At 43.2% G+C, this 26265-nt stretch overlaps 1 long non-coding RNA gene across 1 annotated transcript in view; it reads right to left on the reverse strand.

Moving 5' to 3' along the window:
- The window catches only part of LOC307205036, a 46467-nt gene extending 22595 nt beyond the window's left edge, over positions 1-23872 (reverse strand). The window contains exons 1-2 of the long non-coding RNA XR_013833809.1: positions 23479-23872; positions 12480-12583 (exon numbers count right to left, since the gene is read on the reverse strand). This is a non-coding gene — a long non-coding RNA (uncharacterized lncRNA). The remainder of the gene's footprint in view (positions 1-12479; positions 12584-23478) is intronic.
- Between the last annotated feature and the right edge of the window lie 2393 nt (positions 23873-26265).

Genomic DNA, 26265 nt, shown 5'->3' on the forward strand with positions numbered 1-26265 from the left:
CAGTTTCCACTTGCTTCCTTGCCTTATTTGTGTTTAGCTCGTCTCCTGGTGTGCTGAACCTCTTGCTTTCATTGATTGCGTACAACCTTTGTGAAAGCCTCCTGCTGCTTCATTCTCTCTAGGAAACTGAATCAAAGCTCACTGAAGTCAATGGGAGCTTTTTCATTCCCTTCTGTGGACTTCAGCTCACAGTCCAAATCAATGAAAGTTCTTTCTTTCCTCTTGGGTTTCCTGCTTCTCTCCAGTATTTGCATCATTATCAAACCCTGTACTAGAAGAAATATTTGCTGTAAAGATGAAATAGGTATTGGAGGGTGGGTGGAAATCTTGACCGTTGCTTTGCTGATTGAAAATCTTTCACACAGACTTCCAGACTAATCTTTTGAAGAGGACAAGGTGATGTCCTAGCTTTGGAGCAGAACATTATCAATCATGTACAAGTACTTTAGAAATCACAAGCTCTCTTGACCTTTCCAGATAATCAGTTGTAATGCATAAAATTCTCTGCTACTTTATTTGTTGTGCAAAATAAAACCCAGATTGCTTCCTTCTTTCTTTGCCAGGATATTTCATTTCCCTACTTTCATAATGCAAAAGGTTTGTTGCTGAGAATATATGATTTGCCATTCAAGGACCCAGGAAGTGTTTTCAACGGGAGGGTTCAGTCAGGTCGATATTCAATTCAAAATGAAATTCAGAAGGGATTCTATGTGCACTGCAAAGATTCAATTCATAAATAGCATATAAAATAGTATACACACCGTTAAGACCATGTTCATGGAAGACAATCTTATTTGGCTACAAGCGATCACCAAAGAAGAAAATGACAATGAATAGTATACAAAATGGCATAAGAATTGGAAACAGGGCTTGACCTCTTCACTTTCACCTTCCTCTCCACACATTAGAGCTCAGCTCAGCTACTTCTTCAATAGTAAAGCTCTGCTCCCAAGGTATAGCCAGCAAGATGGTGCAGTCAGTTGTTGGCTCCTAGAAAACAGGATGTATTGGAAGACATAGCCTGGCTTGAGACAAGATGGCTCCCTGAAGCATTGGCTCCATCTAATGGCCTGAGGCTTCTGCTCAATGAGCATTCTCTCCCCTAGAAATATTGAACAGGTTACAGTGCCTGATTTTAAGACAAAAATGGGCAACCTTACTTTGTTTTCTAAGCCAAGAGATAGACACAGAGAAAAAGCAAGAAAGGAGAGTGAGGAAGGAGACAAGATGGCACTCATCTTTTCTAGAATGATAGAGATTACAGATGAAAAGAACAATTTGCAGCTCAGCTTGCATCACTGAAAGCAGTGTTAATAGATGTATGGAATCTCCATTGGCACAAACTAGGGATATATTTTTGAAATTAATCCACCACTGGTATTTAACCCCAAGACACCTCTCTTTTGTGGCCTTGGTCTCCTCTCCTGAATGTCCTGGGATGTCAGGCAGTTGGTTCATACAAACACATGTGATGGGACTGTATGGTTACTACAAGTAAAAGGATTCTTGAATCTTTCAGAAAATATATTTCATTACTAACCAAACCATCGAGTTCACCCCATCCCTCGGCTGGCCCAGTCAAACCTTTTTGCAACTGAATCCCTAGCCATCACTACTACGGAATTAGTTTCTCACCTGCTAGTCGCAGCCCATGCCATGACTGGGAAATTTTGGTAAGCATTCTCTTAGGGCAATTGGTGGGACAGTTCATGCTACTGGAAATGATTTATTCTAAATTCAGGGCAGCCAGGGGGCAATGTAAAGCTGGAAAGTTTTATGCCACTTGGTTTCACAAATAGGACAGTCCATGATTATCCTCTTCCTTCTGCCGATGGGTCCCTGTGGTTTCACTGACTGTAGCCTTGTAATGCCTCCTTAGTTGTACACCCAGATGCATCAAAATTATTTATTTAATGTATTGCTGCACTTAGTTATGTGACAATTATTTTCATGATTCCATATTGCACTATTGGTTTTCTCTTATGCTTTATTCTTTCACTAATTTGTATTACTCTCTACAGTTTTTATCAATATGCAATTATTGTATTATAAAATCAATTTTCAAAATTGCTGAGAAAAAAACAGGCTGCACCTCTTATTCTTCCTTTTCAATAAGGGTTTTTTGGGTTGTGGGGGGAGCTCTAGCTTCTTCCTCCCTCTTCTGGCAAGATAACACAATTCCCTCCAAGTCTCTAATAACTTTTAAACTTGCATTGGGTTTTTAAAAATAAAAATGTTATGCCTGTAGTGATTCTGCCCTACCACTCCATGTTACCACACCTGGGGTGGGTGGGTCTCCAGCACGTTGGTTTCTCATTGGGTCAATGCAAGTAGGCTAGGCGCATAGCCCTTGGGAAGAAAAGGGCTACTGAAACTACCCTTGAGCAGGGATGCAGAAGCTGTGACTTTCCAGATGTTGTCAGACTACAACTCCCATTAACCCTGATCATTGGGACAATGAGGGTTTAGCTTCAATGATATCTGAGAGGGAGGTAGTTTTCTCAACCCTGCTATAGGAGGTGCCTTGTATTGCCTGAAATGGCAGGTGCAAGCCATGCTAGCAGAGGCTGATGGGAGCTGTAGTTCAGCAATAGTTGCTGGGAACTGCAGGTGGGCAGAGTGCTGTTGCTCTCATGTCCAGCTTGCAGGCTTCCCACTGGCATCTGGTCATCGACTGTGAGGACAGGATGCTGGACTAGATGGGCCATTGGCCTGATCCAGCAAGCTTTCCTTATGTTCTTAAGATCTGGAGGGCACCAGTTCCACATTTAAGGCAGTACCCTTAAATTATGCTTATTACATTAGCAGAGCATTTTACATGTTAAAAGAAACTTCTCCCTTTCTCTAGTAAATCGTGGAATAGAGAAACGTATACAACAAAAGAAGAGGGGTGGGGAGTAAATGTGATCTTATGAATATTTACATTATTGACTAAATAAGAAATTAGTCAAACCATTAATCTCAGTAGAAGAAGAGTAGTCAATAATGTAAATGTTCAAGAGAAAGGCTTTGCATAGAACAACATCGGCTTTGTGTTACTTTTTTTTAAGGTTGTAACATAGCAAAACTCACTGACTTTTACTGTGTAATGGTCACATCCAAGACCTGACAAGGCTAGTTATTCCCAGATGGTTACATGGACCAAAATGTCTGCATAGATTTCAACCTCATGTTCCTAATGTTGCTTTGACACCCAACATTGCGCAAAGGATCATATTCTCTGGACTGAAATTGAACCATTTTTCCTAGAATGGGTGGGAAAGCAGCTCTTGCTGGGGATTAAAAAGGAAGTCTCTCAAGTGGGAGCTACTGGGAGGAAATTGCCAGCGACAGAGTTAACAGAAAGCTCTTAATTTACAAGGCTGCTGTTTTGGAGTGCTCCTCCATAGGCGGATATGCTGCAAATCTTGGTTTTATGACTCTTTAGAGGTTTTCTGAATGGACCTTTGGCAGAGAAACAAGTGTGGCAGCAATGAAGTTCACTGGTGGGAGGTGAACCTCAGGCTTGGTGCAAAGCACTCCCTTAATGAGGTGCCTCGCAACCACCTCCTTACGCATTCATTGCCTGGGAGACATGTTGCTGGTCAGCTCAGCCCAGTGATCTGCAGCCTTTGAGTAATAACGGATTATTAAAGCTCTCTGAAGTGTCTCGTTTTTCCATTATTGCTCAACTGCAGAGTCATTACCATTTAATAACCGTTAATCCTCTCATTACCAGTTATCACTGCTCAGTGGGTACTCAGCCATCCCCAAAGCTATACCATACCTGCACCCCCACACCTGATTACATTGCAGAGAATACACATCTGTGCCCCATGGAAAAACCCAGCCCATTGTTCTGGCACAGCTCTCCCAAAGCAGAAAACAACAAATCAGCCTCATCAGTCTAGAAATGCCAATCTGCCCTAGAAGTTTTCTGCTGTCGTTTTCCGCTTGGGGAGAGATTACACCTTGCTGGATGGGAAAGGGCCCTACAGCTCAGAGTCTGAATCAGCCTACAGCTGATACGTCAGTGCACATCTGCTTTGCCTGTTTAGATTCCTCGCAAACCAGCTCAGAGTTGTGAGCTCAGGCACACATGGCTCTACGTTCTGCCATTTTACAAAGAACAGCTCTCTATTTGAAGGACTGTCAGAGGAGAGTCCTCTGTTGGAATGGCTGTCAGGTCTAAGTGTGGTTTGAAGATAAGGATCCACAAGAAAGAAAAGCCAAAGCCTTCACGTTGGCCATAAGCAGTGAGTACCCAGCAGACTGAGCAAACACACCAGTGCCTAATCACAGTCTTCACCACCATTCTGAGATACACTGTGTTTCTATTTAAATCCTATCAGTTATATCTATGCATATAAATCAGGATATGTAAATGCTATGCAAATTGGTGTCCTTTTGTGCTCGCTTTTTGGGGGACATGGAAGTGGCCACCCTACTCTTGATTCACCAAACCGATTGCAGCTGACTAGCCACATCAACTGTAGATCTGCCAGGTGCTTGACAACCCCTGCCATGGCCTCATTTTTGTAATACCAGGCAGGTGGCAAAAACAGAAGAAGGATAATAAGCCACTAGTGGTCATGCATGGAAAGTGAGCTGCACTTCGCTTGGGAGGTTTCCAGTGTGGTGTAGTGCTTAAGAGCAGTGGACTCTTAATCTGGTGAACCAGGTTTGCGTCTCCGCTCCTCCACATGCAGCTGCTGGGTGACTTTGGGCCAGTCACACTTCTCTAAAGTCTCTCAGTCTCACTCACCTCACAGAGTGTTTGTTGTGGGGGAGGAAGGGAAAATGAGATTGTTAGCCGCTTTGAGACTCCTTAGGAGAGTGATAAAGCAGGATATCAAATCCAAACTCTTCTTCTTCATGTTGCTCAGGCCTGCCCTAGGTAACTGGCATGCAGCTGGACCTCACCAGTACTGAGATGGGTACACACAGGCAGAATGGATGGATGGGTGGATGAAGGAAGGAGCATGACTGTGCCTGCCAGTCCCACCCACGCCACTGGTGTTACTGCTGGCCACCTTCCCCAGGTGGTCACATGTTCAGCTCAAGGGTATGAGTGTAGGACTCCTCCACACAAGTCCAGGGTCCCCACTCACGTGGCAAAACCCTGTGCACATAAATCTGTATTTGCATAGGCCCCCTCCAAACTAACTCCAAACATGCAACCCCTGGAGGCCATCACCAGCGGGCATGTTGGCATCAAGGGTGCAGCTAGTGGGAACAATATTGTGCTTTCCTCCATGCATTTGCTGTACATGTGGAGGAAAGCTAAGCCAGAGCAGCTTACAGTCCACAGGGCTATGATTTGGTGGGTCACAAGTTGTGTTTGGCTGGATAAGGCAAGGGGTTTGTGGGTTCCTCACCATGATGCCACCCAACATCACTGATGGCAGCCTGTTCATCTGCCTTTTGCTAAAAGTGAACGCAGCAGCCTCTTATCCCCTTGATATTCATGCAACTCTTTGTTGTCTCTCTAATGTGACACTGGAACAATAGCCTAAGTGAAATCCACATAGGCTTTCTGTGCTTCATTCCATTTATCAGCAAGATCAGTGATTACTTTAAGAAGGCTATTAGCTGGCTTTGGCCCAGCCTTTTAAAAAAACATAAAGCCCATTGGCTATGAGAAAAGCCTTTCTCTTGAACATTTGCATTATTGACTATGCTTTTTCTGTGGACAGCTATTTTCTGCTCAGGCTAATTGGTTCGGCTAATTTCTTATTTAGTTCTTAGTGCAAATATATTACAGCGAACTCTCTTTTTTTCTCCTCCCTCTTTCTCCTATGCCTTTCTCCACAGTCCCATGACTTACTAAAGATAGATTCCCCCCCCAAAAAACACACTTGCTTTTTTTAAAAAAAAACAAAACACAAAACCCCTCTCTTGTGTACATTCCAGACAGGCCTTCAGATTTACGTCAATCTCAATGATTCCATTATGCCATCTCTCTGCCTGGTCTGCCTCTTTTAAAAGGCTTTGGCTTCATGAGCTCAGACATATGAATAAGAAGTTCAGACACGTTCCTGGGCTGGACTTCCTTTTAAATCTCACTCCTTATAACTAGAAGCATTAGTGCAAAAGCATTTTATCCGTATGGGGGGGGGGGTGCCATTTGTTCATCTGCCCAGATTTTTTGCTGGGCTTACCCTGAAGACTCAAGGCTGGTAAATTATGTGTAAATCCCCACTCCCCAAAATAGGTAAAATCCAGTAAATAGATCTCGATCCTCATCCCCTTTCAGTGCTTAACTCTGGCCCCAAATTAAGCTGGTGAGTTTCCAGTGGGAAAAAGACTTCTGTGATTATATATTCACTTAAAATTGTCCACTGATGCCAGGCAGTGGTGAGGATTGGCCATAAGGTTGGCATTCCTCACAGCGGCTGGAATAATCATCCACGGTCAGTGCAACTGGACACCTTCCAAGGGTCTAGAGGTGGGCATGGGCAGAGGCAAAAGCAGGTGGAACAACAAATGCAGATTTTACCTATGTAATTTGTACAAACACTTACACACCCCTCTCTAGCTGGACAAGCAAGAGGCATTATCCGCCTTTTAAATCCACATTCCATCCCGGCAAAAAATATATGGGATATGAAGCAGAACTAGTCAGAGGTGTGATCAGGGGAAATGGGGTGGGTTTTGTGGGCCAGATAGAGAGGGCTAGAGGATTGAATTTGGCTCCTGTGTATGATGTTCCCCACCCCTACTCTGCCTTCTAAGATGCACATCCAGTTTCAGCAGGAAGCCAGCCAGATGTGCCCTGCTCTCCCCACCCCTCCTCATCCCAGCCCGCAACTGGCTGGCTATTTTCTCCGCAGAAAGAACACTCACTGCTGCTAGCATGAGACGAGTGAAGATATGGTTGCTGCCGCCTCAGAGTGAGGGATCCCTCTTCCATAGTGGTAGCAGCTGTATCACTACTGACTGAAAGCCTTTAAGAGTGTGCAAGCATAGATTGTAGTATATTCTACTTGCAGGCTCATTATTCCTAGGGCCAGCTCAAGACATTTTAGCACTGGAGGTGAACTAAATGGTGCTGCTGCCCCTTGCCAAGGAAGAAGGTGTGAGTGAAGATCTACATCAGGAACAATGGGGGTGGGGAATAAAGATCTATGTTAGGGACAAGGGTGGGAGGAGACCAGAAGCGCTCCTATTGGCGAAAATGCTGCAAGGCAGGACCTGCCAAAGAGGTGGCCTCCAAGGAGAGTGCCACAGCTGTTGCTGCCACTGCCACTGCCACTGGCAGAGGAAGAGGAGTGTGGGGGGAGCACACCGCCCTTGGCAGTGCGATTCTGGTGAGGTGCCATCGCAACTGCCCCCCCCGCCCATGTTGGGCGCCCCGCCCCCAGGACGCGTGCCAGCCCTGCCACCACCTGCTCTCCACCCACCCACCCCCGGTGCCAGAGCATGAATCTTTGCCACTGGCCACTGCGGGAGTAGTAGAGGCTCCTTGGAGGCTAGATTTGCTGCCCTTGTGGATCCTGCCGCCTGAAGCTACCACCTCACCTTGTCTCATGGGTGGGCCAGCCCTGGCTGTGACCCTGTTGCCACCTTGGAGTGACTATGGGGAGGAGGAAGGAAAAATCTCTGCCATGGCTCCTGTGTGCTCCTTGCCGTAGTGTGATGGCTAGTGGCCTACAGGTCTTTGAAGGCTCCCTTGTTGGTGTATATTTTTCACACAAGGTTTCCAGTGTGTGGGTCCCTGCAGGACAGGAGGCTGCCCTACAGTACACCTGATGTGCAGTGTGGCCAACAAACAGAAACTAGAGGACTGGATTTTGCGTCTGGTTGGTTGTTTCTCAAGCAGTTGCCCAATTCTGCAGTATTTGTCTAACTGGGCATTTCTCCATGAATTTTTAGAATGCCATACCAAGTTTTAAAAGGAATTGCTATAAGGCTGACAGGCAAAACAAGAACAAAGACACAGCATTAATAGATTTCAGGCGGAAGGCTGTGTTATTCTGTCATAGCAAAAAACAACAGAGTGCTAACGGAATGGGTGACAAACTCTGGGGACACCTTCTTTTCTGGCATACAGCAGCCCACTGCTATGTAAATATTGCCACCGCTTCTTATTTTGCAAAGGAATAAATGGTCAGATGCACAGGCAGTTCAAACCCTAGGACCTTAACAGAGTGGATCTGAGCCATAGTAAGCTGTAGCATAAACAAGTCACTAAGCATCTCCAACTGAGCAGCCTGCCTTTGTTTTGCCTTGAGGCTTGAATAATTTTCTTCTCTAACTGGGGAGATGAGATGTGATGAAGTTTCAAGAATCCATGTCCTGGAGGACTGATTTATTCAGTTACTTAGGCTAGATCGCACATGATGCTAGAAGAGGGCTCCAGAAAAATGTGTAAGTGTCTGCCTGTCCCATGTGACGTTATTGCGGGATTTGGAAAGTGTGCATCCTCTGTTGCATTTGCTGCCCCTCCATCACATGGTGAAAAGAACAGCAGCCATTGCTGGCCATCTCTTCCATCATTAAAAGGGACATTACAAATGGGTAACCATTTTTTTAAAAAAACTTTCTTGTTAGTGTTGCTGCAACATACTTCATAGTCAACACTCTGGAAGGAAGAAGGACATTGCCCCACATGATAATGCATATATAAACTTTGGCAATGTGGAGACATGTTCCTAGCTAAATATGACTTAGCACAAAGAGCCCCTTATATCTTCATCTGACTATGTTAGGCAGGTGCACACTTCTCAAAGTCCATGCTTTGTTGCAACAAAACGCAAGCCTTAGCTTGTCATGTAGTCCAAAACCAAGCTTGCAGTTTGTTTCTCTTCAAACAAACCACAAGTCATAAACTGAGATTTATTCTGACTTACTCCTCATTGTTTGTTTGTTTGTGGGGGGAAACAAACCATGAGTCTAGGTTTAGACATAACAACAAGCCAAGCCTTGTGGTCCATTGTTCCCAGCACAGCATGTCCAGGAGTGAAGTGGGGACTTCTGAGCATTGTGTATTAGCACATGACTAATTTGCATTAAACTCCAGTGAAACATTAATTATGGTTTAACATGATGTGCAAACACAGCCTTTGGCATCATCTCTATGATGGATATTCATTCCTTTTTGTATGCTTCTGAGCCTTTCCATAATAAGAAGGTACTCTGAATTGACTCTTGGTTTGGTGTTTAATGACCCTCTGCTTTTCCCTACACCCACCTCTTCAAGTTATTGAATTTCCCACCCCTACATAGTTTCTCTTCTGAATTGGAGCTGCCACAGTTTATTTCTGCCTCTATGGCTCATTTCTTATACACCACATCTCGGGAGTTCAATCACTCACCTATAACCACCACTGGAAGCCCATGGACATTTTAATATTCCAGCCTATTACTTGAGGCCAATTTGTTTAACCAAATATTGACCCGCAGTATGTCTAGTGCCTGCTACTCTGTGCATATATGATGCAGCAGTTGTAATAACATTTATACACCATTTGACCTAGATGTCCTCTAAATACACCACGTTCCATCATGGAAACACCCTTGTAAGGTAAGCCACTATCTTTATTGCTGATTATTTCATGGGCGAGATGAGATTTGAACCAGGGATTTCCCAGATCACAGTTTAGGCTCTCAGTCGTGACATTTAATTATTGTGTCATTTGATTGTTCTGCCCTGCACCCAGATGGCTATTCAGTGGAACAGGAGGCGAGTAATTTCCCCCACTTGTCTCATTACATATTGTATTCAAAGACATCTGGAGCAACTTCACTTGGGGTCAGAACTGCACTATGAACCTGCTCATGGGCTTTTAGCCCTTGAAAATGCTACACTGCTGTGACCATTGCGTGCTGCCCCACTTCTGCAGCAGCATTAGCCCTGTTTGAGTGTTCTGACTAGGCGGTTACAATCACGTGCATGGGAGAGGGGGAATCACACTTCCTGTCCCCAGTTGTTCTGTCAAATCCTCAGTGCCCAGTCCACACATCTTAAACACATGTAAGTTTTGCAGCAGGGAACCGCCTTAACTGTCCATATTTCCCACATGATTTAGAAAGATCAGACTATAGATAGATAGCACACATGGTTCCTCCAACAGTACCGCCTGTGTGCATATACATTCTTTGAGAAGGTCACATGAATGCATGGAAGGGCAGGGCACAATCACACACTCATAAGTAAACACTGATGCAGCTATGTCATCTGTACAGGGCATCTTCTTCAGGCTAATTTAAATTAACAAAGATTCATCCATTACATTATAAGGCCCTGTGTGGATTCTCTGCATAGATCTGGTACAAGCTGTTCTGATCAGAGAGTTAATCAGACAGTAATTATTATGGTAACAGCAGCACCTGGTAGCCCCAGTTGAGACCAGTTCCTCAATCTGCTGCATTCTGTGCAAACACAAATTGACAGCTCTCATGCAGAGACCTTCCTATACAAATAAGCACAAGGCCTTTTGACTGTCCGCAACCTACACCATCCATAACGTCTACCACCATGTCATTTACTCTCCCACCTTCTCTCCCCCATATTGCCATATTGTTGATTATAAATATAAAGCATGGTGATGATAATGTCCACAAGGGGAAAACTGAGGTAGAGAAGATTTACAGGATCTAACCAGGAGGATCTAGTGTGGGTCACCGCATGGCAGGGCTTGGGCCATGCAAGGTTAGAAGAAAGGACAGGGAAATCAGAGAACAGGAAGAGAATGTGAGAAACAGAATGGTTGAAGCACCAACAGTAGTTACCTGGTCCAAAATGACAAGCAGTAGAGATGAGGTGAATTTTTGAGACTTGGGCTATTGCACACTACACTTTTAAAGCACATTCAAAGCACCTTCGTTCCCTCAAAGAATCTTGGGTACTGTGGTTTATTCCCTCAGAAGTTACAATTCCCAGCAACCCTGAACATACTACAATTTGCAGGATTCCCGGGTGTTTTGTTTTTGCTGGTATCTGGTTTGCCTCAGAGAGCAAAATGTATTGGGCTAGCCCTGGATTCAGAACAAATGCCTCTTCACTTCCATGGCAGAAATCTGGGACTTTGAAGTTACATAGCATGCATGGAGCCCCAGACCTGTCTTTGCAGCCCCTAATGTGAATGTGGGGCTAAGAAGGGAATGTACAAGCGGAAAGTGGCTAGCAGGAGAGTGGTGTTTAAATCTCCCATCCCCACAATCCTGCTCCCTTAGCAATTTTTTCCTCTTAGCCAGGCTTATTTCCAGTTTCCAGTCTCAGATGGGGGGGGAAGAAGACAGGGAAGAGAGTTTGCAAGGGGGAGGCTGGTGGACTGAGGCAATGTGTGTAGAGCAACACCTGCCTGCCTGCCTGCCAGCCGCTTCTCCCCTGCAAACAGACCTGTGCCGCTGTGCATCTGCCCTAGGCAGCAAACATGGGATTTTGGAATCCCCTCAAGGCATTACGAGGCCATTCTTTTCAGAAGGCACTTGAGGGAAACAATTAAACATAAAGGTATTGAGGAGTCTATTAACCGCAGCAAAAATGTTGATTGCAAAAATTTGGTGTGAACCTTCCCATCCTTCATTGAAGGAATGGCTGCCTAAAACATGGATTCTGATAAAGAGACAACAGTCAACGTTTAGAGGGCTTTTTGGAACTGAATGTTTCCCTTTCCATTGACTTTATGAAGAAAGGGTAGAAATCAATGAGTATGTAAGAGGTTTTCTACATTGCAAATAATTTTTATATACTTTGTTGTGATTACACTTTTTAATAAGTTTTTAATGAAGTTAAGAAAGAAAATAAAAACCTCCATTGGGCTTCACACTCAAACTAATTCTCTTTTTCCTGTTCTTCTTCTCACATGTTGCATATTCTGATGACCGAATACATAAATATCAAAGGGTGCCACACACTGTCCACTTTATTCATTGCAAATCTCCCACTGGTTTTAATGAGTAGGTCTGCACATTAGATATCGTTATGCATTTCTCAATCTCTGAACACCATGATGTTTCATGGGTCCCAGCACATGCTGGCTCCTTTGGATTGAAGATCAATGGAGAATGATAGCATTTTGTGATCTAAAGTTGATTTACACCTATGGACAGGCTGAGCATATGATGGGGGGGGGCAGCTTATACATGAGCAACAGATCCTGCCCTTTCAGGCAGTCTCTGTGACATCGCCTCCAGACATGGTAGAAGAGTGAGCAGGACAACATGCCTCCTTTCAGAATGCCCTCTAGCTATTTCTGTGCCTCTTCTTGGCCATCTCTTTAGTTATGCAAAGGTCCAGTTTCTTAGCAAAAAGGTTATCTGTCCAGCTCAGCCCGCCAATGAAGTTTGACCTCTTAAACATCCTCACCCTCCCTGCAGAATCCAATCCTAAAATATAAAATCACAGGGGCTGGAGAGCACCCCAAAATCCCATTTAATCTAAACTCAGTCTTATTAAAATATTAAAGTCCTTAGCCACTATGCACCAGGCAAAACAAAAACAAAACTGAAGCAAATAAACAATTGAAATAATGTCATTGAGGGTGTTTACTGGCCTGTGGAACTGGAACAGCTCTGGCAGCAGACACTTCCAGACATACTGGATCACTTGCTGGTTGAAGCATTGATGGACTCCCGTGTTTTCCTGGTTTTCAATAAGCTAGAAAACAAATTAGTTCCTTTGTGAAACACAGCGGCTCTCTCTGCTTTGTGTTAGACTAAGTGCTTAGAAATATCTTGAAAGAAAAGGTGGCTAATGGCATCTACCTTGCTCTTTCAAAGTTGGCTCACCTTTAGCCCCTTTCAGCGATTTTTCTACCTCAGACAATGCAGGAGTCACTGCCTTTTACAAATGTGAAAACAACCAATGATTTAAAGATGCAATTATTTTGCAGGGGGTGGGAGAGAGAGGTGGAGGAGCAGAAAAAATTAATATGAATGTTTTGGGGAGCTAGCAAGATGTGAGAGCCGCCTTTAGCCCCACTAGATTTCACAAGGGGGAGCACTAGGATCTCAATGTAGGCTCCACTCTTCCTCACCTTGTGGGGAGGAGTAGCCAGGAGAAGTAGCAGTGCATATGCTGGCCTTTTGCAGAACTTCTATATCCTCTTCTGTGAACATGCTCTCCTGCTAGGTAGCTTGGGCCATCATTGCCTCTTGCTCTGCTAGCTGACCCCCCTCTTCCTTTCTCACAAAGAAGCTCAGAGCACGGCTTGCCTCATCCCAGCAAGCCCTCTACTTTTGAAATGCACTAGCCTAACAACCCTCTACTGCTTGCTCCTCTATAAGCCTTTACATTCTCCAAGTCAAGGTCTGTTCACAGAAGCATTCTAGCAAACAATATTCTAGTATGAGCATGTGGATCCAATCTGATAAGTTACACACACACACACACACACAAAGAGCAAAAGTTGTGTGGACAGTGGATTATCATAATTCTAGTTTTTAACTAAGCCTTAAGCAGCCAGAGGCAACCCCTCCATTGCTCACTTGCTAGGTGGCAAACAACACACAGGCGTATTGCACAACACATCTTACATTAGTGAATTAAACTGCTGCATAGGACAGTCTTGCCTTCCAGCAAACTCCTGAGCCATCACCTGACCTAAACACAAAGGCCACATTCACACCATACATTTAAAGTTCTATGATACCACTTTAAACAGTCACGGGTCCCCTTGAGAATTCTGGGAGCTGTAGTTTGTTAAGGGTGCTTCCCTTAGAAATCTAACAAGTGGTTTAGCAATCAATTCCTCGTCACTGGAAACTGTCACTCTGGGAGGCCATGAAGTTGCCCTTCCCCAAACAATAAACAAACACGCCCCCTCCTCAACAAAAATATTGGCTATGTCCATGCTGAGAGTGGAAGAGGGGCTTCCTAACAACTCTCAGCACCAATTACGAACTACAGCTCTCTCATTTTTTTAAAAAAATAATATTTATTGCTTTTAAACCTTACAAACAGGAAGAAAAAGAAAAGGAGAAAAAAACACACACAAAAACAATACAATACAATATATAAACAATACACCACACCACATTAACGCATTAAACTAAACAAAACAGAACAAAAACAATTTAAAAACATACATCATACCATTTCAATGCCTTATCTTTCATTCCCTTGTTTCATCGACTTCCTCTCACCTCCCTTTTTGTATTCCACTTCTATTAATTGTTTCAGCAATTCCTTTCCATCTTTCACTATTTTCTGTCATATAAATATCTTAACTTATTTTAACCTTATTTTCCATTAATACTATAATACTTATTTATGCTTAACTCCTTATAACACTTCTACTAAGGCCATATAATTTCATTCCAACATTTTTCTAACACTCATTAATTTTACTGTATTTCTATAAATAAACTTTAAACTTTTTCCAATCTTCTTCCACCGTCTCTTCTCCCTGGTCTCGGATTCTGCCAGTCATTTCCATCAATTCCATATAGTCCATCAACCTAGTGATCTTCTGTCCAAGGCTCTTAATTCTTTTCCAGGTCCCTTCTGCAAGTCTTCTTCGTATTTATACATACACTTTGCTTTGTCTTCTGCTGATCTTGTTCTTAATTTCCTTCCTTTAATGCTGAAGAGTAGGTCTCAGGGGAGCTCCAACCTAGCAATGTTTTTATTCCTTCTCAACATGTCATCCACATCTCCGTGGTTAAAACTAAAATCCAAAAGATATTTCAGGACGTGTTTCAAAATCCCTCCAAATCTGAAGGTCCCCACAACTCCAATTTCCTCCTGACCCAGGTCAGATCCCAAAGGTCAGTAAATCCCTGCATGAGGCGATCTATCCAACTTTCCTTCTCCAGTCCAGGCAGGGTTCCAATCTGACTTTCTTTGAATTCAATCATAGAGGGCAACAACTTGTAATCATCAAATTGCCTCTGTAAGGCTGGAGCTCTCTCCCTCTCCACTTGTATTACTTTAGGTTCAACAACCACAACTTTCTCCCTCGCTTTCTCCACCATTTGGCACGTCAAAGTAGATTCCTGTATTGGTTCCTGAATAGTTTCTGTGTAGATGTTCACTTTTTGTCCCAAATTAGTCGCTTTTTGTCCCAAAATATCAATTTTAATATTCATCACATCCGTCTTCTTGTGGAGCTGTTCCAATGACTCACTTATCTTGCATAGTGCAATCACTAAGGCTTCTTCTGTCGACATTCTCAAGCAATCCAAGGTCAATCTCACGGTTTTCTCTTGCAGCTGGAGGTTCCACCAGCTCAAGTCTTGTAACAATTTCAAAGGCTCCCTCTAGAGGGAAATAATTTCTGTTTGTATCAATCCTTTTAAGCACAGTTCAAGCAGTAAAATTAGTTTCAATTTTCAGCTACTTTTACTCCTTTTTAAACGCAGAAGGAGACAATGGAAACAATGTATTTCTCTTATTTAACTAACTGTCACAGTCAATGAACTTTCCCAAAAACGTCAGTCTTACTAGCAGTCCGTTTCCAGGTTCAGAGCGGTGGTGATCCAACTTTCTTCACTCTCTCCTGCAGGCTTACGTGATCCAAATTTTCCCCCCTCTTCTCCTGCCTCCAAGGGGAGTTTAATGATTTTAGCCGATGGAAGTTTAATCCTTTACATAGGACTTTCCAAGACTTTAGCTTGCAAATTCTTTGCTTCAATCTATTTACGAAAGGGGAAGGCGGACTTCCTGTTTGAAACCTCCCCGTTTCGGTGCCAAATTAAGACGCTTAAAAATCCAATTTTCCATTCTACTCACAGGTAGTTGTTTAAAATCAAATTGTCCACAGGAAAAAGTCAGCGCTCTCCGGCAACAGCAATGCGGCTTCACTCCGTGAAAGAAGCAGTCAATTCGAAGCACCGCGCCGCTCACCCCACATCGCTCCGGATCCCCGAAACCGGGTCTCCCCGTGAGTAGGGGAGGCGCAAAAGGTGCCAGCCGAATCCCACATTCACAGGCTTCTCCCGCCTGTGATTTTTAGTGGGTCTCCGCCTTCGCCGTGGCAGCCAGACCCTGAATTCACGGAGCAAATTCCTCCCGATCAGAGGAATTCCGCCATTGCCGGAGGCGCTAACCCGGAAGTCCCACGAACTACAGCTCTCAGAACTCTTTGGAGCAAGTCATGACTTTAAATGCATGATGAGAAAGTGGCCTTTTTCTTCCAGAGAACACACCTGTGCTCCTCTCCTAGTCACGATCTGTGCATGGAGAGGGTGCTAAAAAAATACAAGGTTCTAAAAGTTGGATACTAGTAGTACCAAGAGCAGGAAAAAAAAGGTGTAGTGCTAATTCCTTCAGCGCCAGGGGACACTTGGGCCCACGGTCAACACTCTGGGGGCCACATGAGACCAGTGCTGCTGAAGTGGACATTACATATTTGGAGGAGGCCACCAAAAACATTTTGTGGGAGCTTTATGCATCCCATGGCCACCCTCAGGCATAGGGCAGTGATGGTTGGAAGGGAAGAGTCAAAAGATCAATCCAATGGCTGACTGGAGAATCTGGCTAGGCCTTGGGCTATATCATAATCCTTACACTTTCCCTCTTCCTACTCAGTGCTGTCCATTTCACTCTTATAGGGGCATTGTCTTCATGTTTGCCTCCCATCCCATCATTGCTGTTCATAATTTACCTCCCCTGTCTGCACAAACTGCTTCTCTTAATTTGCCAACATGGGCACTAATCGTGCATTTGTTCTGCCAAAGCTGGCTGTCTTTCGATCTGGAAAGCAGGAGGTGGGGGAGCAAAACACATGCAGGCTGCAAATGTCTGATGAGACGAGTAGCATACTGAAGCCTCTCCCCTCCCAAACGCCCACAATAATCCATGTTCTGTAAATCATACAGGAATCGGAAAACAACAGCAAATCGCTCATGTCTTTGAATAAGCAAACCTCTCAGGAACAAGAGATTCAAATGACAGCCCCTTCTGGGAAAAAGGCAAAGCAAGAGTGGCGACTGACAAAGCATTGCCTTTACCTTGGCATTGTTGGGGCACAAAGGGACAGTGCTTTGTACAAGCCTTTAGTGGCAAGCTGCCCTCCACCCCACCCCTGCCAAAGCACTAAAGCTCTGGTTGGGGTGGGGGGAGGCTTGGGATTAGATTGAAATCTATTTGAAATCAATGGACAAACCCCATTGACTTTAATGATCTTTGGATGAAGCACAAAGAGAAGATCAAGGCTGGCCAGTGTAAAGTCAGTAAACCCATATGGTGACTCTTCCAAGCTTTTAATGTCCCCGGCAACAGAGTCTGTGAACTTAAATCTCCTAAGGTAAGCTCTTGATCCAAAAATAACCTGCCTTACAATGCAAAGGTTTGATCCTGTAAGCCTTTTTCTGACATGAATAATGGCTTGTGGGATCTGACTCTAGAAAAAGGACACCAGGAATGGAGAATAATAGCATGCATCCCATGTGCATTTAAGTTTCAAATGTTTGCTTATCCTCTTTCAAGTTGCAAACGAGTGGTGGGAATATTTATAGACATACAGAGAGCTACTAGCAATCTGATCTGATGAAGCCAAAAAGATATGAACGGAGTTGTAGGAAGTAGATATCACAGAGGAGAAAAATGTAGCGTTACAGGCCACCCCAATCTCTGCCAGGAGGTAGCAAGAGATTTCCGGGGTCTTGGCACTTAACCAGGTTTGTGTTCAAAGAAACACAAATGAGGCACAGCAGAGATGAGTGCCTTTAAGAAATATGGTTTATTTTATACATATTTGCACCTGAAGCCTTCGGTGGTGGGGGTGCAGAACATCACACCCCAGGAGTGTCTCTCATTGGCTTGCCTCATAGCTTCGGCAACTTGAGTCCAAAGCAGCAGCCAATCATGGCCCCCTGTCTCTCAGTGCAGCCTCTCCCAGCCAGTGCGCAGGGAGCCAGGAAAATGGCCAGGGGCTATCGGATGACTTCTAGTAAAGAGGCAAATACAAAAAGGTAGTGACTGCCACGTGTGAGGCAGCTGCCTTTCCTCAGCACCTGTATTGGGAACTAGGTGGGAAGGATGTGACTTATCCACCAGGAGGTAATGGAGAAACTAGGGAGACTGGGCATTGTTGAAGTGACAGTTGGGTTTGCACTGCATTCCTCTCCTTAATTGTTGTGAGGGTATGTGAGACACAGATTGTAAAGCAATTCAACACAGTGAAACAAAGAAGTGATGAAAAGTGGCTCTGGTAAATAATTCTTTTTTTATTTGCAGAAGCTGTTGAGGTAAACTACTGTTGCACGGTCTCTTAATCTCCTATTCTCTATTCTGGACATGCCCTGTGATATTTTTTAAAGCAGCACATCTTAAGCCACATATTGCAGGTAGGAAAACAGATGCCCAGTCAGTGAAGTACATTTGAACAGGTCCCTGAAGACTTGCTAATGGAATAAATCCATAGAATATACTTTTAACACGTGGCTCTCAAGCTGCTCGGCCACTTAGTTAAAGCACTGTGATCCTATGATCAAGACTAAGGCAAAGGTAAAGGACCCCTGGATGGTTAAGTCCAGTCAAAGGCTACTATGGGGTTGCAGCGCTCATCTCGCTTTCAGGCTGGGGGAGCCAGCGTTTGTCCTCAGGCAGCTTTCTGGGTCACGTGGCTAGCATGACTAAACCGCTTCTGGTGTAACGGAACACCGTGACAGAAACCAGAGCACACGGAAATGCCATTTACCTTCCTGCCACAGTGATACCTATTTATCTACTTGCACTGGCATGCTTTCAAACTGCTAGGTTGACAGGAGCTGGGACAGAGAAACACTCTGTTGCGGGGATTAAAGCTGCCGACCTTCCGATTGGCAAGCCCAAGTTGTTTAGACCACAGCGCCACCCGTGTCCCTGATCAAGTCTAGAGTGCGGGGGAAGGGGCAGTCCTGTGGTTAAGGCCATGCCTAATCATTTTCCTTAGCTCAGTGGAATGGGTAGTTCTCAGTTCATCTACACTTAAAGGCTAAGGGCAATCACTACGCATGGCATGAGAAGCTATTCCATGGAGCCTTCAATTGCTCCAGCACCACGGGAACACAAATCTTTCCAGAATCTTTATGCCCATTGAACCCATCCTATAGTTACTGCTGCATGCATTTCCCTGGCCTTGGACATTTAAGAGATCCAACAAGCTGATAGACACTCCTTCTATGGACAGCTCTGTGCTCCTGGTGCCTTCATTATACACCTTTAAGTGCCAGACAAAAATGTTCCTTTTAACCAGGCCTTTAGTTGATTTGATTGACACCCTATGCCCTTTTAAAATGTGGGGGGTTTGGGGGGGTTATTGGGTTGTTGTTTTTATTTTGATTATGTATTTTGTGGTTTTATATTTTGATTTTATTCTGTGAACCGCCCTGAGATCTCCAGGTATAGGGCGGTATATAAATACTAATACTAATACTACTACTAATAATAATAGGTATACCAGTCATGTGTTAGATCCCACCAGGTCTCTGAAATACCAAGCACACCATAATGGCATTCATGCATGAGAAACACCGTTTTTTTCCTGCTTATTTCTCCCAGTTCCTAACATGATCCATGCAACAATGTGCTCCCCTTTTCTTTCTTTCTTAATTTTGATCTGTATGACAACAGGGCTGTTAACCTTGCATTGCATAACTGCAGTCACTTGTTGCTTCTCAGCTTCAGCCAATCAACTGTGCAAGCCTTTCTCTTATATCTCTCAGTGCTGGGTACTCAAGAGAACAGATACCGCATCAACGCATATTGACAGTTCAATTTAAAAAATAAAAAAGGTTTCCACAGAGTGAGATTAAATAATTACAGAGGGTTTGGTGGGTAGGGCTTGGCTGAGAAATCTCTCCTCTTCCAGCATGTATTAACTGCTTTACCTGCTTATGGGGGGCTCCACGGCTCAGGACAGACATGACAAGATGTTACATATCTTTTGCTTTATCCTGGCCACAACCAGGTTCAGAAGCGGATGAGGCTGAAATCCACTTGCCTTATTACATGCAGGGAGCTCGTAACAACTAGCATACCAAACACAACTGCACACTGCATCACACTGCCACACCCACCCATCCGTGTCACCGTTAAAATGTGCCATTGTATAGACAGAATAGCTATCTTGCTTTTCCTATTTGTTTGGTTCTCGGTACTGTAAATTTCTTACCTCTAGGAACTTGGCCAATACCCCTCTGTTTACATAATAATATGTGTGGGATTTTCAGCAGAACATGGTGTGTGTACTTGACTCTGGGTATGCTGTGATTATGTGCAGGTGCAAGAAAAGCACAAGATGTGGTATCAAGCATAAAATCAACTTCCCAAGAGCCTCAGCTTTCACTGAAGAAGGAAAAAACTAGTTTATTTTAGTTCTCTTGTCTGCAAAGATAAACAAGAAAGTGGTAATGCCTAGTAAAATCTCAGAAAGCATGCAAGGGCTGCTGAATAACATCAACAGTGGCCAAGGGCCACTTCCCCGTAACCAGCTGAAGCAGAACTGTTGTTGTTGTTGATGATGACGATGATGACTAAATTAAAACATAGGAAGTTGCCTTATGCCAGGCTTCATTGTTTGTCAATTTAGCCAGACATTGTCTATTCTGCCCCTAGCTCTGTGGGGTCTCAGGTGAAGGTCTTCTTGCACATCACCTGCTGCCTGACCCTTTTAACTGAAGGTGCCAGGAAATGAACCCAAGATCCTCTGCCCCTTTTGAAATCCTTACATTACTACGGTAATCACAGACATTAGGTTTTTATTGATGCAGAATTTGAGTTGCCTCAATACAGAAAGTTGACCTTTTTCAGCACAGGGACACCACCCTTGAGTATGCTCTCCAGAAATCTTCCCAATACACTATCTGATGTGTGTCCCTCTACTTAAAACCTATTTAGATGGGGACCCTGCACCACAACACAATCAAGAGCATTATTCCTCAAGGTGCAAATCAGTGTCTTCATTGGCCACTGGCGTCTTGCACCCAAAAGTGCACAGTATCCTGAATGTTCTGTCCAGTGACTTCCACTTTTGAGAGCACCAAGTCACACTTACAGAAGCCCACCCACCCCCAGATGTATGGGAAAGGCTCTATGAACACAGGATCCTAAAACACAGGGAAAGCAGAGGCAGAGTCAACAGGTGTGACCCAACTTATAATTCTTCCTTTTGGAACACAAGAAGATCCCTGCTAGACGAGGCCAAAGGTCCATCTGGTGCAGCATCTGCTGCATCTAGTGGCAAACCAAACATATGTTTCCATAGCAAAAATGGAAACAACCCAGCCCAAATCAAAGTCAAGAAGCAAATTGTGAAACCAAGCAAGACAAAAAGCAAGAACATCACTACATCTTATGATAGCAAATTCCATAGTTTAACTATGTGCTATGCTCTTGTCTATCCTAAATCTTCCAAAAATTAACTTTTTTGGATGGCCGCAGATTCTATTATGAGAAAAGGAGAAAAGCCTCTCTCTCATACTCATTTTTCTCTTCATTATGCATAGTCTTATACACCTCCATCCTGCTGTTCCTCACTCACCTTTTCCCCAAAACCAAAAGCCCCAAGTGTTGAAACCTTTCTTCGTAGGGGAATTCCTCCAACCTCATTATCATTTTCTTTTCCCTCTTCTGAACCTTTTCCAGGTCTACACCATAGATTTATATAGTGACATTATGATATTAGCAGTTTTATATTTAAACCTTTTCCAGCTCTACACCATAGATTTATATAGTGACATTATGATATTAGCAGTTTTATATTTAATCCTTTTCCTAATGATCCCTAATATGGATTTTTCCCTTTTCACTGCAGCCGTGCACTGGGTCAACATTTTCAACCACCTATCCATCACAACCCCAATATCTCCTTCCTGGTCAATCACCACCATTCTTGGGTGCACCAAATGCCTGAACAAAGATAGTGTAATGGTGGTTTCAGTCCTTGGGTTTGAAAGAACCCACTCCAGTTGTTCTACTTAGCTATGTTATCCAAGCGATCAGCTGAAGTTCTTTTGTTTTACTACACTGCCTTAGAAAACCTTGGCCTTTGCACTAGTGCCATGTTTTCTCCCTTTATTGGACTGCTATTGAATTCTCTATAATGTCAACATTTGCATCCATTTCAGACAAAGTCTAAGCTACTGGGAAGGGAAATTAATGGATCTATGAAATCCAGTATTTGGAACTGACTAAATAAATTTAACAGCAGCTGCAGACTGAGAGGAAAATTGAACCAGTTCCTCAGGTAGCATACGGTAAATTACAGCTGTATCATGTGCAAGTTTACCCAAGAGTAAGTTCCTCTGAAATAACAGGTCTTCCGAAAACAAAGCTGCAAAGCAATGCACACTTCCTGGAGAGTAAGACCTGTTTAACTCAGTGAAACATACTCCTTTAATTTTTGTTTTATTAAATATTTCTTAGTTTACAAAAAAATGTGCATTGTCTCTTTTTTCAATTTGCTTTTTCTACAGATCAATATCATTTGTTGTGATACATTAGTGTTACATACAGTGTTAGGTTAGAAAGAAAAGGGGGAAAGCGGTGGAGGGGAAATGGTGAGTGGGGTGGAGTCGGGTGGCAATGCTTCTATTCTTCTACTTAGTGTATGCGTGGGGTTTTGTGTCAGCGTCACTTGTGTGGGTTCTCTTACTATTCGCTTGTTTTATTTCTTTGGTGGTGAGAGGTTGGGGGTGGCCTAGGGTGTGGTTGGTTGTCTTTGATTGGCTGTAGTGAAATTTGGTTTTGTGTGTGTGTTTTTGGATCAGGTTAGCCAGATTGATTCGTATGATGTTGGCGGATCCTTGTCGTTGTCATGTTGGGCTGTGTATGTTACAAAAGGGGAACCATACCAGGGTGAAGGCATCTTCTGCTATTTGTCCCCGTGTCAAGATGAAACATACTTCTAAGGCAATGCACATAGGGTTGGGAAGCAGGTGTGCACAGAATTGCAGCCTTTAAGCTGAAGGCAACCATCAGCAGCTGAATCTGTGTGAAGAAAGGGGATTGTCTGAGTTAGTTAGGCACTCAGTTGCCAGTGCCTCTTACAAAGATCTCCGCAGTTCTTGTATTGGCTGGGAGCGCAGTTCATAGGGAATGGAGAAAGCAGAGTGGAATAATGAAACGGGTGGGTTTATTAAGGAAATGTGTAAGGCAGGCGGACACTGATTATTCAGGAGACTGACTGGAAAACAACCCTGAGGCTCTCTGGAGTGCCTTTCTTCAACCTCCAACCAACCAACCCCCCCCCCCCCCAGTATGTTATAGTTCAAGGACTTAACACTAATGGACAGAAATGCCACAAATGTGTTTATATTTACTGTGAACGCTTTGGTAAGCAGGCAAGGCTCCCGCTTTCTCCTCAAAAGCAAGACAGAACTAGGCCGAACTGTGGGTTCCTATCTTTTCACATGGAAAGAAAGAACAGAGGTTTTTGTGGGGTTTCTAGTGCTAAAAATGAGGGGGAAAGTATTCCACAAGCAAGAAAAAGAAACAGAACTGCACAAAGCATTTGAAACCCAGCCTTCTCTTCTGAATAGCTATGGCTAACTCTCTTTATTTAACATTTCCGCTGCGCCCAAGTTCAATCCAGTGCCTTTGCATTTCTATAAAAGAAAAAGAAAAACCTTTTAAGTGATGACGAAGCTCTTCTGGCTCATCAGGGTGCTGTTCTGTGCTCTTCTCCTCAGAACCTTATCCTGAGAGGCCTGCTTCTTTCCTCCCATGTATCGTTAGCTATGTGGGCCCTAATGGCATAAATGACAACAGGTTCGCTACAAGGGGAGGGAGGCAATGCTTAAAGCGGTATATTTTACTACCTGTGGGATTGGGGAAAGATTTCACTCGTCGGGTAATTGGCAATAGACACAAGCACCACTCAGAGAGCACCCAAGTGGGTGGGTGGAATTGTTCCAGTCAGTCGGTGCAATCTATTATTTAGAGAGAAATATCAGAATATGCTAAACTAGCCTTCATAATTAGTTCTCCTGTAGGTTCGCACGGGCCTCTTACCACAGAAGAGAAGGCTTCCTTGTAGCACCCTGCTTGTGGTTAACGCTTAGCTGGAATGAAATATTCAACGCAGCAATAGAGAAATTAAAATAGTAATTTATTTGTCAGACAAATAAATATGAGGCACAGTGGTATATGGTTACCAAGCTCTGGCCTGGCCTCTTGCCATTCTGGCCAGCACTTATATTTCCTTAATCCAGCCCCCTTGCTCCTCCTGTGGCTGCCTCTGTCCAATCAGCCTGGTTGAAATTCCTATTGGCTGTTTGCTAGAACCAATCACAAAAGATACACCCATTTCCTTCTGCCCTTTTATGGAAATCAAAAAGCTATATGACAAATAAGTAGTAATATATCTTACATGTGTCTCAACAAGGAATCTTAATTACCAGCTCACCTCTTGCCCTCCTTGCCCTATTGCCTTCCAAAACAGATGATTAATCTTGAATTTTTATCTTAAACATATGTCAAGGATTTTGAGTTCACATCAACATTGAGAGATCTCCTTCATCTGAAGGTTTCTAAACAAAAGGCCTGACAACCATATATCAGGAGTGCTCGATGGCGTCTCCTGTCTGGCAAGGGGGGGGGGCTGGTGGCTGATGGCCCCTGTGATCTCTTCCAACTATATGAAATAAGAATCTAGCATTTCTTAAATCCTTTGCATAATTATATTTAAACTAATATATTTAATACATAAATAACCTTTTAAAAGGAAAAGAAATCTTAAAAGGATCTTAGTTTAAGAAAGAAACAGCTTTAGAAAAGACTTCCCAAAAATGTTCTGTTTCTGCCAGCCAGACCAGTTGCTTTTTCACTGCTCTTGACCTTTTTAACCTTAGGAAGAAGATATGGCTCATTTTACTATTTATCCACCGTTAATTTGTAGGGTCAGTGTAACCTTGGCTCTCAGCCTGTAATTCCCTTTTTACGACTTTGAGAATTGTTTTCTGCTATAAATCAGGGGGGCCCCTTGTCTAGGAGAAAAACATTGCCAAGGTTCTTCTAGGCAGCTGGTCTTCTGCCTGGCATAAAATATTTGAAGATCTTTAAGCTCATTTTTAAAATACAAGCCCTGATTAAACATATAAGCTTTAATAAAAATTCAGGCTTATGATTAGATGCCTCATCCTAAAATGTGACAGTATCTATTTATATGCTCCCCAAAACTAGATTAACACAGGCTACACACAAACCTATTAAATTCCAACCCCTTCTTTCGCTCTCCGTGATCCCCTCCCCACAGAGGCTTATTGCTTTCCTTTGCGCTGTCCTCTCTATATTTGCCAGCTTCTAGCCTCTGCTGAGCAAGTTGTTAGTCATTATTATCTTCCCCTCAGAATTCCTATCTGATACATTTGGAACAGTTCTTCCTGAGACGTATACTGTAAATTGTTTTTGTAGAAAATTATTTCCTGAGGACGAGAGGACTGCCATAGCACAGGAATATATTCTTATCCATGGGTTTCCCATACATAGATGTCATTTGTCTATCTACAGTCTCTCCATTAAAACATCTAGAAAATGAATTCCCTTGGCATAAGATGTAATTTCAAACGTCATATTAGCATGTCTAGATTTGACCCAGAGTAAAAATCAAAAATCAAAATGCCAGTTCTTCCATATTCCTATGCCATTTTATAAAAATCTTGTCGATTTATAGAAATAGATTTGCAAATTTGTCCCTGAAGTCTACCACATAAATGTGGTTTTCTGGGGGGCGGGGGAGCATGAATTCCCCATGATCACTTCCTTTACCAGCCATATTAAGTTGTTCTGAAAAATGAAAACATTTGTGGTCAGTTACTTCAGCTGGACTAACAGGGATGGTTGGTTGGTTTTGCTAACTCTCTTCTATGATTTGGGTAAGTGCATCCTGTTGTGGGGAGCTCCTGCATATAAGCAATAAAAATAACTAGCAGATCATTTTCATGCATTTTATACAAACTCTGCAGTTTTGGATGAAGTCACCAAAATCATGAAATGTAATTTATTTGAGGTCTAAAAGACTTAAAGAAAAGCCCAGAATTTTAGAATAATGGATGTCCTTAGCAAGGGGAAAGCATTCTTATTAATCTAAGCAAGTAACCCGTATGATAGTGGTATTTGGGGCAAGTTCTTATTCAAAACTGATAGTATTTTATGCCTCATTTTTCTTCATTTGAGAGCTACTCAAATTTCTGATTGCTACAGGGCTATACTTTAATGGCTAAATGAAGAAGAAGAAGAAGAAGAAGAAGAAGAAGAAGAAGAAGAAGAAGAAGAAGACGACACAAGACTGGATACTTCTGTGAAAATCACAGGGCATTTTTGTTGTTGAATATTGTATTTATTGAGTACTGTATTGTTTATATGTTTTGAAGGCTTGGAAATAAATTGTTATTATCATTTCTGTATTTTATTGG

Source organism: Podarcis cretensis, assembly GCF_951804945.1.
Source record: "Podarcis cretensis genome assembly, chromosome: 1".
In the NCBI taxonomy this organism is placed as follows: Eukaryota; Metazoa; Chordata; class Lepidosauria; order Squamata; family Lacertidae; genus Podarcis; species Podarcis cretensis.